Source organism: Ranitomeya imitator, chromosome 9 (genome assembly GCF_032444005.1).
Source record: "Ranitomeya imitator isolate aRanImi1 chromosome 9, aRanImi1.pri, whole genome shotgun sequence".
Lineage (NCBI taxonomy): Eukaryota > Metazoa > Chordata > Amphibia > Anura > Dendrobatidae > Ranitomeya > Ranitomeya imitator.
In genome coordinates this window covers 8,483,152-8,502,366 of record NC_091290.1, presented here as the reverse complement: position 1 = coordinate 8,502,366, position 19,215 = coordinate 8,483,152, and the positions used below count along the sequence as shown (strand labels likewise).

General features: G+C 48.5%; 1 protein-coding gene across 3 annotated transcripts in view; it reads left to right on the top strand.

Moving 5' to 3' along the window:
- CSTPP1 (centriolar satellite-associated tubulin polyglutamylase complex regulator 1) overlaps nucleotides 1–19,215 on the top strand; it is a 168,959-nt gene that overhangs the window by 101,062 nt on the left and 48,682 nt on the right. The window lies entirely within an intron of this gene.

The window sequence follows — 19,215 nt, the reverse complement described above, 5'->3', positions numbered from 1 at the left end:
AAGCACTTATCTAGCAGAGCAGCAGGCCCAAGGAAAGATGCAGTAGCTCAGATCCAACACTGGAACATTGACAAGGAGCAAGGAAGACAGACTCAGGTGGAGCTAAATAGCAAGGCAGCCAACGAGCTCACCAAAACACCTGAGGGAGGAAGCCCAGAGACTGCAATACCACTTGTGACCACAGAAGTGAACTCAGCCACAGAATTCACAACAGACACCGCTCCATCCAAGGGGGCAATGACACCGCTCCATCCAAGGGGGCAGTGACAGCGCTCCATCCAAGGGGGCAATGACACCGCTCCATCCAAGGGGGCAGTGGCAGCGCTCCATCCAAGGGGACAGTGACACCGCTCCATCCAAGGGGGCAATGACACCGCTCCTTCCAAGGGGGCAGTGACACCGCTCCATCCAAGGGGGCAGTGACACCGCTCCATCCAAGGGGACAGTGACACCGCTCCATCCAAGGGGGCAATGACACCGCTCCTTCCAAGGGGGCAATGACACCGCTCCTTCCAAGGGGGCAATGACACCGCTCCATCCAAGGGGGCAATGACACCGCTCCTTCCAAGGGGGCAATGACACCGCTCCATCCAAGGGGGCAATGACACCGCTCCTTCCAAGGGGGCAATGACACCGCTCCATCCAGGGGGCAATGACACCGCTCCGTCCAAGGGGGCAATGACACCGCTCCGTCCAAGGGGGCAATGACACCGCTCCGTCCAAGGGGGCAATGACACCGCTCCGTCCAAGGGATCAATGACACTGCTCCATCCAAAGGGATTTATGACACTGCTCCATTCAAGGGGGCAATGACACCGCTCCATCCATGGGGACAGTGACACCGCTCCATCCAAAGGATCAATGACACCGCTCCGTCCAGGGGGCAATGACACCGCTCCATCCAAAGGATCAATGACACCGCTCCTTCCAGGGGGCAATGACACCGCTCCATCCAAGGGATCAATGACACTGCTCCATCCAAGGGGGCAATGAGACCGCTCCATCCAATGGATCAATGACACCGCTCCATCCAAGGGATCAATGACATCGCTCCATCCAAGGGATCAATGACACCGCTCCGTCCAAGGGGGCAATGACTCCGCTTCGTCCAAGGGGGCAATGACACCGCTTCATTCTAGGGGGCAATGACACCGCTCCATCCAAGGGGGCAATGACACCACTCCATCCAAGGCTTGTGACACCGCCGAGTGCTTGGTCATGATGGTCACTTCCCTAGAGACTGAACCTAGTGGCAGAACTCACGTGTGATCCACCCCTACACTCAACCTTAAAAAGTGGGACATAAATTCTCCGTTCTGTACAGGTCCAAGCAGTAGGATCCACACTGACCACTGCAGCATAGCCTTTCCAGGGCATAGGGGATTTTTGTAGACTGACATACCCCTTCATAGAGGACCGTGCCTGTTATGAGCACAGTAATCCGAGTCCATCACATACAGGAGACTCTAGAAATGCAGATGATCCCGATGGAGATGGGATGTTATCTAGAGACCTCTGCGGTGCTGACATCTGCTCCTGACAGTCGGCTAACATTGCGTTACTGAGACCCTACAAAATCTTATTCTGCATGTAGGTCCGATCCGCCGGGGGCTTCTGTGCCCCCAGAATGTCTCCGTCTTATTACATGTGTGTATCCTGCACCTCCGGTTTCCTGCTTCTGATATTTCCATCTCTGCCTCGTTCTAGAATCATCCATCTCATCGCAGCTCCGAGCAGTTTTGGCCAACAGAAGATGCAGACGTCGATTTCTCAGCAGCTGCCGACGAGGAAGTCGTGAGCAGGAGACCCCCACTAACGTCTGTGTGCCCCTAATAGGCGACAGCATGATTACTATGGGGGCTGTGGTGATTCTCATCTTGCTTCAGGATGAGACAGGCACTTAAAGGGTTAATCTCAATATGAAACCGTATCGTCAATTAAAAAAGGTTAGGTGGTAACTTACAGATTGGTGGGGGTATGTGTTCTGGGACCCTCAAAAATGTTGAGATTTAGATCCTAAAATGCCCGTTGGCAGCATCCGCAGCCACTGAGACATTCACTCCCTGTGAAACTGCTGGAAAAGCACCATGCTCGGGTATTTTAGACGGTCCTTAAAGAATGAATTTCTGACCTCCATTCTCCGCATTGGTGGAGGTCCCAGAGATCAGACCCCAACTAATTGTGTGCTTATAACCCATCGTGTTGCATTATAACACATGTTTTCGCAGTGGACTCGTTTCGTGGGGGCCTGCCATGGTGGTCCGCAGTGTTTAGTTGCACCAGGTGGGAATGGCACTGCCGGTTGATCGTCCTGGCCGCTGATGGTCATACACTGGGGAGTTTACATGACGATACTGGTTTGTTAAACATTCGTGTTTTCGGAGTCACGCCATCATCCATCCACTGGGACCGCAGCGTGGACTCCAGCCGCCCGGCAGATGCCGCGGTGCCCTGCGCTGGTCTCGCTCACACATGGCGGCACATCCATGCGTGGTGTCGTGTTCTGGGAGGTATGGAGCAGGCCGGGAACAGATGGGCACAGCGGGCCTGTGGTGGTAAGAACAGCTGGCTCCAGTTTAGCTCTGTCATTTTCTGCTTCCTTCTGGGAAGATCAGAGCTCCGCGGGCAGTCTGTGCGCCGGCTCCACCGTGGGGGAATTAAAGGCTTGGGCTTCGCTTTCTGTACAGATGACTGTCCCCTTTGGCCTCCAACTTGTTTATTTTCCTTCTATTCCTGCACGCTGGAACAGCAAATTAGCAAACGAGTGAGTGCATAGTTTATTTTCATGAGCCAGAACCTGGTCATGGAGTGACCGAGGCCTCCTCTGATCTGCAAACAGTATAAATATCTCCAAAGCCACATGGGGGCTTCACTGACCAGCGGTCCACACACATGAAAGAGGAGGATGTAGCCCTGGGCGTCCTGGACCGGTGCTCTGCATCTTGCCAGTCTTCGGGATGTGGTACATCTTCCCTACAGGTCACGGATCTCATCCGCTAACAGGAGGTCCGGTAGGAAGAACCGGAAATAGGCTGCTATGGCTTGTCCTCGGCGGAGGATGGACACTGGATGCTTTCATTAATTACTTGTACCCGATGATCGCCAAGAGCCGAAGATAAAAATGGTGACACTCTGGTCAAAACACGTCCGCTGGGGTCTGACTGCCCGGACCAGCATCGGTCCAGAGAGCAGGGCTCCTGTGTGAATAGAGCTGTAGTGGCTGTGCTCCAGAGAGCGGGGCTCCTGTGTGAATAGAGCTGTTGTGGCCGGGCTCCAGAGAATGGGGCTCCTGTGCGAATAGAGCTGTAGTGGCCATGCTCCAGAGAGCGGGGCTCCTGTGTGAATAGAGCTGTAGTGGCCGTGCTCCTGAGAGCGGGGTTCCTGTGTGAATAGAGCTGTAGTGGCCGTGCTCCAGAGAGCGGGGCTCCTGTGTGAATAGAGCTGTAGTGGCCGTGCTCCAGAGAGCAGGGCTCCTGTGTGAATAGAGCTGTTGTGGCCGGGCTCCAGAGAATGGGGCTCCTGTGCGAATAGAGCTGTAGTGGCCATGCTCCAGAGAGCGGGGCTCCTGTGTGAATAGAGCTGTAGTGGCCGTGCTCCAGAGAATGGGGCTCCTGTGTGAATAGAGCTGTTGTGGCCGGGCTCCAGAGAATGGGGCTCCTGTGCGAATAGAGCTGTAGTGGCCGTGCTCCTGAGAGCGGGGCTCCTGTGTGAATAGAGCTGTAGTGGCCGTGCTCCAGAGAATGGGGCTCCTGTGTGAATAGAGCTGTAGTGGCCGTGCTCCAGAGAGTGGGGCTCCTGTGTGAATAGAGCTGTAGTGGCCGTGCTCCTGAGAGCGGGGCTCCTGTGTGAATAGAGCTGTAGTGGCCGTGCTCCAGAGAGTGGGGCTCCTGTGTGAATAGAGCTGTAGTGGCCGTGCTCCAGAGAGCTGGGCTCCTGTGCGAATAGAGCTGTAGTGGCCGTGCTCCTGAGAGCGGGGCTCCTGTGTGAATAGAGCTGTAGTGGCCATGCTCCAGAGAATGGGGCTCCTGTGTGAATAGAGCTGTAGTGGCCGTGCTCCAGAGAGCGGGGCTCCTGTGTGAATAGAGCTGTAGTGGCCGTGCTCCAGAGAGCGGGGCTCCTGTGTGAATAGAGCTGTAGTGGCCATGCTCCTGAGAGCGGGGCTCCTGTGTGAATAGAGCTGTAGTGGCTGTGCTCCTGAGAGCGGGGCTCCTGTGTGAATAGAGCTGTAGTGGCCGTGCTCCTGAGAGCAGGGCTCCTGTGTGAATAGAGCTGTAGTGGCCGTGCTCCTGAGAGCAGGGCTCCTGTGTGAATAGAGCTGTTGTGGCCGGGCTCCAGAGAATGGGGCTCCTGTGCGAATAGAGCTGTAGTGGCCATGCTCCAGAGAGCGGGGCTCCTTTGTGAATAGAGCTGTAGTGGCCGTGCTCCAGAGAATGGGGCTCCTGTGTGAATAGAGCTGTTGTGCCCGGGCTCCAGAGAATGGGGCTCCTGTGCGAATAGCGCTGTAGTGGCCGTGCTCCTGAGAGCGGGGCTCCTGTGTGAATAGAGCTGTAGTGGCTGTGCTCCAGAGAGCGGGGCTCCTGTGTGAATAGAGCTGTAGTGGCCGTGCTCCAGAGAATGGGGCTCCTGTGCGAATAGAGCTGTAGTGGCTGTGCTCCTGAGAGCGGGGCTCCTGTGTGAATAGAGCTGTAGTGGCCGGGCTCCTGAGAGCGGGGCTCCTGTGTGAATAGAGCTGTAGTGGCCGTGCTCCTGAGAGCGGGGCTCCTGTGTGAATAGAGCTGTAGTGGCCGTGCTCCTGAGAGCGGGGCTCCTGTGTGAATAGAGCTGTAGTGGCCGTGCTCCTGAGAGCGGGGCTCCTGTGTGAATAGAGCTGTAGTGGCCGTGCTCCTGAGAGCGGGGCTCCTGTGTGAATAGAGCTGTAGTGGCTGTGCTCCTGAGAGCGGGGCTCCTGTGTGAATAGAGCTGTAGTGGCCGAGCTTCTCTGCCCGTCCATTCACATCTGTTGTTCTCTGGATTGGTGAGGAGGGGTATGAATGGAGCGGCGTTGGTCGAGCCTGATCGCTGCCGATCCATCCACACAGGTGGAACCTACAGAGTCTGATCACTGCCATAGGGCCCCGACTCCCAAGCCCTTCATCCTCCATATTGCACGATTGCAGAAAGCGTTTGAAAGGATCGGGAGTGATCGACCGTGATCACTGGCAATCCGTGTGAAGTCGGCGAGCGCTGGACGTGCGGTCTCCGTGAAAACTGTAGACTTGGCAGTGGAAAGGAAAAACGTGGCCTTGGTGAGCGCTGCCAGGAAGATGAGGATCCACAGGAGAGTATAAAGGTATGTGTCCACGCTCAGGATTGCTTCAGGATTTTATGCAGGTAAAATCCTGACCAGATCTGCACCTGAGGTCACTGGCAGGTCACCGGCGGTGTTCTTGCGTGTTTTGCTCATTGTAATGACATGCTGTGTTCTGAAAAAATGTGCCGCATGTGCGTTTTCGCGGCTGTGCCGCATGCGTTTTTTCCTGCATAGTGGAGACGGGATTTCATTAAATCCCCTCCACTATGCTGTAACATCTGGACGCTGCGTTTTTGACGCTGCGGCTCAACGCAGCGTTTCCTGAACGTGGAAACATACCCTAAAAGCCTTTTTGTTCAGACCACGCGTTTCGGAGCCGATGTGGCCCCTTCCTCAGGTTCAGTCTTATAGACCGAGACTTCAGACTCGGGTCACAGGCAATAAAAGACAATAAAACCCTCCCGTGTCCGACACAAGATGGAAGAGGAGCCGGCAGGACCCTGGACGGAGCTGATTGCTGAAGATTAGGCACCTTCAGATATATTGGGGAGTAGCTGCTCTGCCCCTTTAAGCTTGTCTTATAGGTCACTGTGCCTTTTCTTTTAGCAATGAACCCTCTTGGCAGGTCAGAAGGAAAGCCAGTCCCTATGATGCCCTCGGAGTGCCCGTCCACCTGTCTCCAGATCGTACACGTGCTTCCAAAAGGGAGAGAGGAATAAGCTGCTCCCAAACGCCCCTGGCAGCTGCTTAGCTTCTGTGGGAACAAGGGATCCTACATGCTCGACCCTTCTTTTTTTTCTGGTGAGGCTTCGTTCTCCCGCTATACAGTAGATAGATTTCTTGCAACCCGCCAGCGGGATCGGCCGATTATGAGGCAGGGAGAAAGGTGATGTCTCACGTGTCAGACTTGTTGGGTGGCTTTCTGAGATCTGGAGAGCCAGCAAAATAATCCTCCTCGCCTACTGTCCAAACCAATGCAAGACCTTCAAGACTCCATTCATTCAAGCCCCCTGGAAATCTGCTCTCCCTGCTGAGCACAACCCCAATATCTGACTGGACCCCTTGCTGTTATATTCACCCAGTCTCCCATAACAAGGGGAGACCTTCCTTACCCCCCAAAAGGTTTGGCGGATCTCCAGCATGGTGCAGAAGCCCCCAGTGCTTTACAGCCAGTGGCTGCTTTGCCCGGGTACATTTGCCCGTTATTCCAGAGCAGTTTCCAGGGATTGTTTTGATTGCTGCTCCGCGCCTTCATTCTGCAGCACTTTACGCTGCGGTTTGCAGGATGCTGCGGTATTTGCTGCTGACGCGCCCCCTGCTGGTGTGATGCAGGATCACTATTCCCTATACATTGCCCTATGGGCCGAAATTATGTACATTTCTCGCAATTCACCAAATTGTGATGTTGTTATTCGTCCTGTTCACACCGCTCTGTTATAATGAACGCAAAATTGTCGGGTTACTTAAGTTATATTTTTACATTCTCAAATTTTGCCTCCTTTACGCTTTAGATTACTTATAGTCTAGAGCTGCATTAACATTTCTGCAGGCTTCAGAGCTGAGGACTCCCAGCGTTCACTGCTGCTGCTTCTTCTGGTGATTTGTATTTTCACAATGTCATTACATCTTGAAATCTAATGATCAACTGCATTATAGGAGCTCAGCAAAGCGGCCAGCGGGAAGTCTGATGTAACTGTGCCAGCAGAATAGTGAGTGCAGCTCTGGAGGATAATACAGTAGGTAACTCAGGATCAGTAATGTAATGTATGTACACAGTAACTGCACCAGCAGAATAGTGAGTGCAGCTCTGGAGGATAATACAGTAGGTAACTCAGGATCAGTAATGTAATGTATGTACACAGTAACTGCACCAACAGAATAGTGAGTGCAGCTCTGGGGTATAATACAGGATGTAACTCAGGATCAGTAATGTATGTACACAGTGACTGCACCAGCAGAATAGTGAGTGCAGCTCTGGGGTATAATACAGGATGTAACTCAGGATCAGTAATGTAATGTATGTACACAGTGACTGCACCAGCAGAATAGTGAGTGCAGCTCTGGAGTATAATACAGGATGTAACTCAGGATCAGTAATGTAATGTATGTACACAGTGACTGCACCAGCAGAATAGTGAGTGCAGCTCTGGAGTATAATACAGGATGTAACTCAGGATCAGTAATGTATGTACACAGTGACTGCACCAGCAGAATAGTGAGTGCAGTTCTGGAGTATAATACAGGATGTAACTCAGGATCAGTAATGTATGTACACAGTGACTGCACCAGCAGAATAGTGAGTGCAGCTCTGGGGTATAATACAGGATGTAACTCAGGATCAGTAATGTAATGTATGTACACAGTGACTGCACCAGCAGAATAGTGAGTGCAGCTCTGGAGTATAATACAGGATGTAACTCAGGATCAGTAATGTAATGTATGTACACAGTGACTGCACCAGCAGAATAGTGAGTGCAGCTCTGGAGTATATAATACAGGAGGTAACTCAGGATCAGTAATGTATGTACACAGTGACTGCACCAGCAGAATAGTGAGTGCAGCTCTGGAGTATAATACAGGAGGTAACTCAGGATCAGTAATGTAATGTATGTACACAGTGACTGCACCAGCAGAATAGTGAGTGCAGCTCTGGAGTATATAATACAGGAGGTAACTCAGGATCAGTAATGTAATGTATGTACACAGTAACTGCACCAACAGAATAGTGAGTGCAGCTCTGGGGTATAATACAGGATGTAACTCAGGATCAGTAATGTAATGTATGTACACAGTGACTGCACCAGTAGAATAGTGAGTGCAGCTCTGGAGTATAATACAGGATGTAACTCAGGATCAGTAATGTATGTACACAGTGACTGCACCAGCAGAATAGTGAGTGCAGCTCTGGAGTATAATACAGGAGGTAACTCAGGATCAGTAATGTAATGTATGTACACAGTGACTGCACCAGCAGAATAGTGAGTGCAGCTCTGGAGTATAATACAGGAGGTAACTCAGGATCAGTAATGTAATGTATGTACACAGTGACTGCACCAGCAGAATAGTGAGTGCAGCTCTGGAGTATAATACAGGATGTAACTCAGGATCAGTAATGTAATGTATGTACACAGTGACTGCACCAGCAGAATAGTGAGTGCAGCTCTGGAGTATAATATAGGCTGTAACTCAGGATCAGTAATGTAATGTATGTACACAGTGACTGCACCAGCAGAATAGTGAGTGCAGCTCTGGAGTATAATACAGTAGGTAACTCAGGATCAGTAATGTAATGTATGTACACAGTGACTGCACCAGCAGAATAGTGAGTGCAGCTCTGGGGTATAATACAGGAGGTAACTCAGGATCAGTAATGTAATGTATGTACACAGTGACTGCACCAGCAGAATAGTGAGTGCAGCTCTGGAGTATAATACAGGAGGTAACTCAGGATCAGTAATGTATGTACACAGTGACTGCACCAGCAGAATAGTGAGTGCAGCTCTGGAGTATAATACAGGATGTAACTCAGGATCAGTAATGTAATGTGTGTACACAGTGACTGCACCAGCAGAATAGCGAGTGCAGCTCTGGAGTATAATACAGGATGTAACTCAGGATCAGTAATGTAATGTGTGTACACAGTGACTGCACCAGCAGAATAGTGAGTGCAGCTCTGGAGTATAATACAGGATGTAACTCAGGATCAGTAATGTAATGTATGTACACAGTGACTGCACCAGCAGAATAGTCAGTGCAGCTCTGGGATATAATACAGGATGTAACTCAGGATCAGTAATGTAATGTATGTACACAGTGACTGCACCAGCAGAATAGTGAGTGCAGCTCTGGGGTATAATACAGGATGTAACTCAGGATCAGTAATGTAATGCATGTACACAGTGACTGCACCAGCAGAATAGTGAGTGCAGCTCTGGGGTATAATACAGGAGGTAACTCAGGATCAGTTATGTAATGTATGTACACAGTGACTGCACCAGCAGAATAGTGAGTGCAGCTCTGGGATATAATACAGGATATAACTCAGGATCAGTAATGTAATGTATGTACACAGTGACTGCACCAGGAGAATAGTGAGCGCAGCTCTGGAGTAAAATACAGGATGTAACTCAGGATCAGTAATGTAATGCATGTACACAGTGACTGCACCAGCAGAATAGTGAGTGCAGCTCTGGGGTATAATACAGGATGTAACTCAGGATCAGTAATGTAATGTATGTACACAGTGACTGCACCAGCAGAATAGTGAGTGCAGCTCTGGGGTATAATACAGGAGGTAACTCAGGATCAGTAATGTAATGTATGTACACAGTGACTGCACCAGCAGAATAGTGAGTGCAGCTCTGGGATATAATACAGGATATAACTCAGGATCAGTAATGTAATGTATGTACACAGTGACTGCACCAGCAGAATAGTGAGTGCAGCTCTGGGGTATAATACAGGATGTAACTCAGGATCAGTAATGTAATGTATGTACACAGTGACTGCACCAGCAGAATAGTGAGCGCAACTCTGGAGTAAAATACAGGATGTAACTCAGGATCAGTAATGTAATGTATGTACACAGTGACTGCACCAGCAGAATAGTGAGTGCAGCTCTGGGGTATAATACAGGAGGTAACTCAGGATCAGTAATGTAATGTATGTACACAGTGACTGCACCAGCAGAATAGTGATTGCAGCTCTGGAGGATAATACAGGAGGTACGTATGGAGGTATGTACAGTGACTCGGATATCTTTTGCTAGATATACAGAACTGTTTAGTGCAGATGTTTCTTTTGGAGGTAATTTTGTAAGAGTTAACCCCTGCTGCACAAGTCGTTCACATACAATACTCCGGTCCTCGGCTTGGCTCGTCCTCATCGCCATCCACAGATTACCAGAGTTTCTAGTTCTCCTTGGTTTCCTCTTCCCCTTCTTTGGTTTTGGTCTGGTTCTGCTGGCGGCTCCTGAGCACTTCCCGGAGCCGGGACGCTATAGTGCATGCGTTGTTTCCATTATGGAGGGCAGTGCTGCCCCGGTGGTTGTTCTCTGCCCCGTGTTCGTTCTTTATCCGATGCCAAGACTTCCATGAGCCGCTCCCAAGAGCTTTGTGGCAGAAGGAGAAGATTTTTAGGGAGGGAAACCACCGTGCAAATTATACCGTGCTGCCGATATTTATACACTGAGTAAACACCAGCGAGGTCCTGTCAGCCCCTCTTTACCTTCATAGGAGACGTCCTGACCACCCGGGTCCCTGCACAGTCATTATTCACAGGACTGCAGAGGAAGACTCACTTAAAGGGGAAGTAACTCAACTTCCAAAAAGGTCTACCCCGATTAGAGCAAAGTTGTAGATACTGTGAATATTTGCTGCAATGTTTCTTTCCTGCATCATCCTGCGAGGGATATTCTGGGTTATGAAGCTTATAAAATTGCTTCTGTATATTCCCTGTGTTGGGCCATTACAGGGGCTGCCCCTGTCGTAAGGACTGACCTCCTCGATTGAGAATTCAATGCCGTAACTGCAGTAAAAACTGACAAAGAAGTCAAGGGAACATGCAGCGCTCTGCCATCGCAGGACACGCCGTATCTGCGCCCCTTTCCTGATGAGAGGCCTGGTGGCCAAACTCAGAAAACTTCTTCCCTTAGGCTGAGTTTGGATGTGCGACCTTCACCTGTATCTTGCTTTGTACAGTGGTATGTAAAAATTTGGGCACCCCTGGTCAAAATTATGTTTTTTGTGAACAGTTAAGTAAGTTGAAGATAAAATGATCTCTAAAAGGCCTAAAGCTAAAGATGACACATTTACCTTTTTATTTTAGGCAAAAAAAAAAATCGCATTTTAAAAATTATGAAAAGGAAAATGGGTCAATGCAAAAGTTTGAGCACCCTTGGCGATTTGTGTGCACATATAAATTTGACCAAGGCTTCAGACCTTAGTTAGCCTGTGGGAGGCCCTCAAAGTAGGAAAAGGACTGTAAGAAGAGTGTTTTCAAGTTGCCCTTTCCTCACTTCAAAATGTTATTAAGAATTGTCAGTTACCAGTAACAGTGGAGGTCAATATAAGATCTGGAAGACCAAGCAAAATTTCAATGAGAGATGCTTGTAGGATTGCTAGAGAGGCAAATCAGAACCCCCGCTTGACTTCAAAACACCTTCAGAAAGATCTAGCAGACTCTGGAGTTGTGGTACATTGTTTTGCTGTTCAGAGAAACCTGCACAAATACGGCCTTCATGGAAGAGTCATTAGAAGAAAACCTCTCCTGCGTCCTCACCATAAAATTCAACGTCAGAAGTATGCAAGAGACCATCTAAACAAACCTTATGCATTTTGGAAACAAGTCCTGTAGACAGGTGAGGTTAAAATAGAACTCTGTGTCCACAATGATGAAAGGTATGTGTGGAGAAAAAAGGAGAAATAATTTCAGGAAAAGAACATCTCGCCAACAATTGAGCATGGGGGGTGGATCAATCATTCTTTGGGGTTGTGTTGCAGCCAATGGCACGGGGAACATTTCACGGGTAGAGGGAAGAATGGATTCAATGAAATTTCAACAAATTCTTGATGCAAACATAACACCATCTGTAAAAAAGCTGAAGGTGAAAAGAGGAAGAGGATGATTTCTACAAATGGAGAAAGGTCCTATACACACAACACAATCCACAATAGACAACTTCAAAAGGAGCAAGATGAAGTGTTATGAAAGGCAATTCAGTACTACAATGGACATAGCGGTCAGAGCACATACAGTGATCTGACAATAACCCAAAAACATAGAACGAGCTCTGAGACGTGGGAACTCTGCAGACCGCAATCCCTAATCCTCTCCAAACAACACTAGAGGCAGCCGTGGATTGCGCCTAACTCTGCCTATGCAACTCGGCACAGCCTGAGAAACTAACTAGCCTGAAGATAGAAAATAAGCCTACCTTGCCTCAGAGAAATACCCCAAAGGAAAAGGCAGCCCCCCACATATAATGACTGTGAGTTAAGATGAAAAGACAAATGTAGAGATGAAATAGATTCAGCAAAGTGAGGCCCGACTTTCTTAACAGATCGAGGATAGAAAAGGTAACTTTGCGGTCTACACAAAACCCTAAAGAAAACCACGCAAAGGGGGCAAAAAGACCCTCCGTACCGAACTAACGGCACGGAGGTACACCCTTTGCGTCCCAGAGCTTCCAGCAACAAATTAGACAAGCTGGACAGAAAAAATAGCAAACAAATAGCAAAGAAGAACTTAGCTATGCAGAGCAGCAGGCCACAGGAATGATCCAGGGAAAAGCAAGTCCAACACTGGAACATTGACAGGAAGCCAGGATCAAAGCATTAGGTGGAGTTAAGTAGAGAAGCACCTAACGACCTCACCAGATCACCTGAGGGAGGAAACTCAGAAGCCGCAGTACCACTTCCCTCCACCAACAGAAGCTCACAGAGAGAATCAGCCGAAGTACCACTTGTGACCACAGGAGGGAGCTCTGCCACAGAATTCACAACAGTACCCCCCCCTTGAGGAGGGGTCACCGAACCCTCACCAGAGCCCCCAGGCCGACCAGGATGAGCCACATGAAAGGCACGAACAAGATCGGGAGCATGGACATCAGAGGCAAAAACCCAGGAATTATCTTCCTGAGCATAACCCTTCCATTTTACCAGATACTGGAGTTTCCGTCTAGAAACACGAGAATCCAAAATCTTCTCCAGAATATACTCCAATTCCCCCTCCACCAAAACCGGGGCAGGAGGATCAACAGATGGAACCATAGGTGCCACGTATCTCCGCAACAATGACCTATGGAATACGTTATGTATGGAAAAAGAATCTGGAAGGGTCAGACGAAAAGACACAGGATTAAGAACCTCAGAAATCCTATACGGACCAATGAAACGAGGTTTAAACTTAGGAGAGGAAACCTTCATAGGAATATGACGAGAAGATAACCAAACCAGATCCCCAACACGAAGTCGGGGACCCACACGGCGTCTGCGATTAGCGAAACGTTGAGCCTTCTCCTGGGACAAGGTCAAATTGTCCACTACATGAGTCCAAATCTGCTGCAACCTGTCCACCACAGTATCCACACCAGGACAGTCCGAAGACTCCACCTGTCCTGAAGAGAAACGAGGATGGAACCCAGAATTGCAGAAAAATGGCGAAACCAAGGTAGCCGAGCTGGCCCGATTATTAAGGGCGAACTCAGCCAAAGGCAAAAAGGACACCCAGTCATCCTGATCGGCAGAAACAAAGCATCTCAGATATGTTTCCAAGGTCTGATTGGTTCGTTCGGTCTGGCCATTAGTCTGAGGATGGAAAGCCGAGGAAAAAGACAAGTCAATGCCCATCCTACCACAAAAGGCTCGCCAAAACCTTGAAACAAACTGGGAACCTCTGTCAGAAACGATATTCTCTGGAATGCCATGTAAACGAACCACATGCTGGAAGAACAATGGCACCAAATCAGAGGAGGAAGGCAATTTAGACAAGGGTACCAGATGGACCATCTTAGAAAAGCGATCACAGACCACCCAAATGACTGACATCTTTTGAGAAACGGGAAGATCAGAAATTAAATCCATAGAGATATGTGTCCAAGGCCTCTTCGGGACCGGCAAGGGCAAAAGCAACCCACTGGCACGAGAAAAGCAGGGCTTAGCCCGAGCACAAATCCCACAGGACTGCACAAAAACACGCACATCCCGCGACAGAGACGGCCACCAAAAGGATCTAGCCACCAACTCTCTGGTACCAAAGATTCCAGGATGACCAGCCAACACCGAACAATGAACCTCAGAGATAACTTTATTGGTCCACCTATCAGGGACAAACAGTCTCTCCGCTGGACAACTATCAGGTTTATTAGCCTGAAATTTTTGCAGCACCCGCCGCAAATCAGGGGAGATGGCAGACACAATTACTCCTTCCTTGAGGATACCCGCCGGCTCAGACAAACCCGGAGAGTCGGGCACAAAACTCCTAGACAGAGCATCCGCCTTCACATTTTTAGAGCCCGGAAGGTACGAAATCACAAAGTCAAAACGGGCAAAAAACAGCGAGCAACGAGCCTGTCTAGGATTCAACCGCTTAGCAGACTCAAGATAAGTCAAGTTCTTATGATCAGTCAATACCACCACGCGATGCTTAGCTCCTTCAAGCCAATGACGCCACTCCTCGAATGCCCACTTCATGGCCAGCAACTCTCGGTTGCCCACATCATAATTTCGCTCAGCAGGCGAAAACTTCCTGGAAAAAAAAGCGCATGGTTTCATCACTGAGCAATCAGAACCTCTCTGCGACAAAACAGCCCCTGCTCCAATCTCAGAAGCATCAACCTCGACCTGGAACGGAAGAGAAACATCTGGTTGACACAACACAGGGGCAGAAGAAAAACGACGCTTCAACTCTTGAAAAGCTTCCACAGCAGCAGAAGACCAATTGACCAAATCAGCACCCTTCTTGGTCAAATCGGTCAATGGTTTGGCAATACTAGAAAAATTGCAGATGAAGCGACGATAAAAATTAGCAAAGCCCAGGAACTTTTGCAGACTTTTCAGAGATGTCGGCTGAGTACAATCATGGATGGCTTGGACCTTAACAGGATCCATCTCGATAGTAGAAGGGGAAAAGATGAACCCCAAAAATGAAACCTTCTGCACACCAAAGAGACACTTTGATCCCTTCACAAACAAAGAATTAGCACGCAGGACCTGAAAAACTGTTCTGACCTGCTTCACATGAGACTCCCAATCATCCGAGAAGATCAAAATGTCATCCAAGTACACAATCAGGAATTTATCCAGGTACTCTCGGAAGATGTCATGCATAAAGGACTGAAACACTGATGGAGCATTGGCAAGTCCGAATGGCATCACTAGATACTCAAAATGACCCTCGGGCGTATTAAATGCAGTTTTCCATTCATCTCCTCGCCTGATTCGCACCAGATTATACGCACCACGAAGATCTATCTTGGTGAACCAACTAGCCCGCTTAATCCGAGCAAACAAATCAGATAACAATGGCAAGGGGTACTGAAATTTAACCGTGATCTTATTTAGAAGGCGGTAATCTATACAAGGTCTCAGCGAACCATCCTTCTTGGCTACAAAAAAGAACCCTGCTCCTAATGGTGACGATGACGGGCGAATATGCCCCTTCTCCAGGGATTCCTTCACATAACTGCGCATAGCGGCGTGCTCAGGCACGGATAAATTAAACAGTCGACCTTTTGGGAATTTACTACCAGGAATCAAATTGATAGCACAATCACAATCCCTATGCGGAGGTAGGGCATCGGACTTGGGCTCATCAAATACATCCCGGTAATCAGACAAGAACTATGGAACCTCAGAAGGGGTGGATGACGAAATTGACAGAAATGGAACATCACCATGTACCCCCTGACAACCCCAGCTGGACACCGACATGGATTTCCAATCTAATACTGGATTATGGGCTTGTAGCCATGGCAACCCCAACACGACCACATCATGCAGATTATGCAACACCAGAAAGCGAATAACCTCCTGATGTGCAGGAGCCATGCACATGGTCAGCTGGGCCCAGTATTGAGGCTTATTCTTGGCCAAAGGTGTAGCATCAATTCCTCTCAATGGAATAGGACACTGCAAGGGCTCTAAGAGAAACCCACAACGCTTAGCATACTCCAAGTCCATCAAATTCAGGGCAGCGCCTGAATCCACAAACGCCATGACAGAATACGATGACAAAGAGCAGATCAAGGTAACGGACAGAAGAAATTTAGACTGTACCATACCAATGGTGGCAGACCTAGCGAACCGCTTAGAGCGCTTAGGACAATCAGAGATGGCATGAGTGGAATCACCACAGTAGAAACACAGCCCATTCAGACGTCTGTGTTCTTGCCGTTTAAATCTGGTCAAAGTCCTATCGCACTGCATAGGCTCAGGTTTAAGCTCAGGTAATACCGCCAAATGGTGCACAGATTTACGCTCACGCAAGCGTCGACCGATCTGAATGGCCAAAGACATAGACTCATTCAAACCAGCAGGCATAGGAAATCCCACCATGACATCCTTAAGGGCTTCAGAGAGACCCTTTCTGAACATAGCTGCCAGCGCAGATTCATTCCATTGAGTGAGCACGGACCACTTTCTAAATTTGTGACAATATACCTCTATCTCATCCTGACCCTGACAAAGAGCCAGCAAATTTTTCTCTGCCTGATCCACTGAATTAGGTTCATCGTACAGCAATCCGAGCGCCAGGAAAAACGCATCGATATTACTCAATGCAGGATCTCCTGGCACAAGAGAAAATGCCCAGTCCTGAGGGTCGCCGCGCAAAAAAACAAAACCTGTTGAACTGGATCACCAGAGGAGCGAGGTTTCAAGGCCAGAAATAATTTACAATTATTTTTGAAACTCAGAAACTTAGTTCTATCTCCAAAAAACAAATCAGGAATAGGAATTCTTGGTTCCAACATAGATTTCTGATCAATAGTGTCTTGAATCTTTTGTACTCTTGCCGAGAGCTGATCCACACATGAAGACAGACTTCTAATGTCCATCGCTACACCTGTGTACTGAACCACCCAAATGTCTAGGGGAAAAAAAAGGCAAAACACAGTGCAAAGAAAAAAAAATGGTCTCAGAACTTCTTTTTTCCCTCTATTGAGAATCATTAGTACTTTGGGCTTCCTGTACTGTTATGAAAGGCAATTCAGTACTACAATGGACATAGCGGTCAGAGCACATACAGTGATCTGACAATAACCCAAAAACATAGAACGAGCTCTGAGACGTGGGAACTCTGCAGACCGCAATCCCTAATCCTCTCCAAACAACACTAGAGGCAGCCGTGGATTGCGCCTAACTCTGCCTATGCAACTCGGCACAGCCTGAGAAACTAGCTAGCCTGAAGATAGAAAATAAGCCTACCTTGCCTCAGAGAAATACCCCAAAGGAAAAGGCAGCCCCCCACATATAATGACTGTGAGTTAAGATGAAAAGACAAACGTAGAGATGAAATAGATTCAGCAAAGTGAGGCCCGACTTTCTTAACAGATCGAGGATAGAAAAGGTAACTTTGCGGTCTACACAAAACCCTAAAGAAAACCACGCAAAGGGGGCAAAAAGACCCTCCGTACCGAACTAACGGCTCGGAGGTACACCCTTTGCGTCCCAGAGCTTCCAGCAACAAATTAGACAAGCTGGACAGAAAAAATAGCAAACAAATAGCAAAGAAGAACTTAGCTATGCAGAGCAGCAGGCCACAGGAATGATCCAGGGAAAAGCAAGTCCAACACTGGAACATTGACAGGAAGCCAGGATCAAAGCATTAGGTGGAGTTAAGTAGAGAAGCACCCAACGACCTCACCAGATCACCTGAGGGAGGAAACTCAGAAGCCGCAGTACCACTTCCCTCCACCAACAGAAGCTCACAGAGAGAATCAGCCGAAGTACCACTTGTGACCACAGGAGGGAGCTCTGCCACAGAATTCACAACAATGAAGGTTTTACAATGGCCCTCACAGTCCCCTGATCTCAACATCATTGAAAATCTGTGGCTAGACCTCAAAATATCAGAGGAAGCAAGATGACCCAGAAATATCACAGAACTGGAAGAATTGTACAAGTAAGACTGGATGAAAATCACTCCAACGAGGCTTGAAAGTCTCTTGTCTGGCTGCAAAAAGTGTTTACAAGCGGTGATACTTGCAAAAGGGGACACTACTAGGTACTAACCATGGAGGTTGCACAAACGTTTATAACGTCACATTTCCTTTTTGAAATTATTAAAATTTAACAGATGAAAAAATATATATTTTTTTTGCCTAAAATACATAGGAAATGTGTCATCTGTAACTTTAGATATCTTAGAGATCATTTAATCTTCGACTTGCTTAACTGTTCACAATAACAGTAATTTTAACCAGGGGTGCCCAAGCTTTTACATGCCACTGTATGTACTACAATCACATCCCCATGTCTGTTTGTAAAAGGCCCAATTCTGTTTCCTTTGTCATTTTTGCAATGAATTTGTGAAACACTGATGCCATGCAGAATGTATCAATAAGGTCCGTGTTAAAGGCAATGTGTTTGCTATTTAATCTGAGAGCAGCATGATATAGTCCAAGAGATCCTGATTCCAGGGATGTGTCACTTATTGGGCTGTGTGTTGTAGTTTCAATATAATCAGTGGTTTATCAGCAGGAGATTATCACTGCCGGACTAGGTCTAAGGGTACCGTCACACAGTGCAATTTTGATCGCTACGACGGCACGATTCGTGACGTTTGAGCGATATATTTACGATATCGCAGTGTCTGACACGCTCCTGCGATCAGGGACCCCGCTGAGAATCGTACGTCGTAGCAGATCGTTTGAAACTTTCTTTCGTCGTCTAGTGTCCCGCTGTGGCGGCACGATCGCATGGTGTAACATATATCGTATACGATGTGCGCATAGTAACCAACGGCTTCTACATCGCACATACGTCATGAAATTATCGCTCCAGCGTCGTACATTGCAAAGTATGACCGCAGTCTACGACGCTGGAGCCATATTGTTACGATGCTGGAGCGTCACGAATCGTGCCGTCGTAGCGATCAAAATGCCACTGTGTGACGGTACCCTAACGTGCAGACCAGTCCAGCTAATCTGTTTAACCCAGCCCCTGCCACTGATTGGCAGCTTGCTGACACTGCACAGAGGGAGCTGCCAATCAGTGGTGTGGGCGGGGTTATACCCGGCTCCGCCTTTGAGCACGGCTAAATCTACAGCACAGAAAACCGAGATTCTATCAAAACTACAGCAAGCAGCCCTGTAAGTGACACATCTCTGGAATCATTCAACCAGCGGTGGACGCCGCGTTGATGTTCCCCTTTGGTCCACGTCCTTCCGGAGCTGCCTGTCTATTGCTACACTTATTGGATTTTCC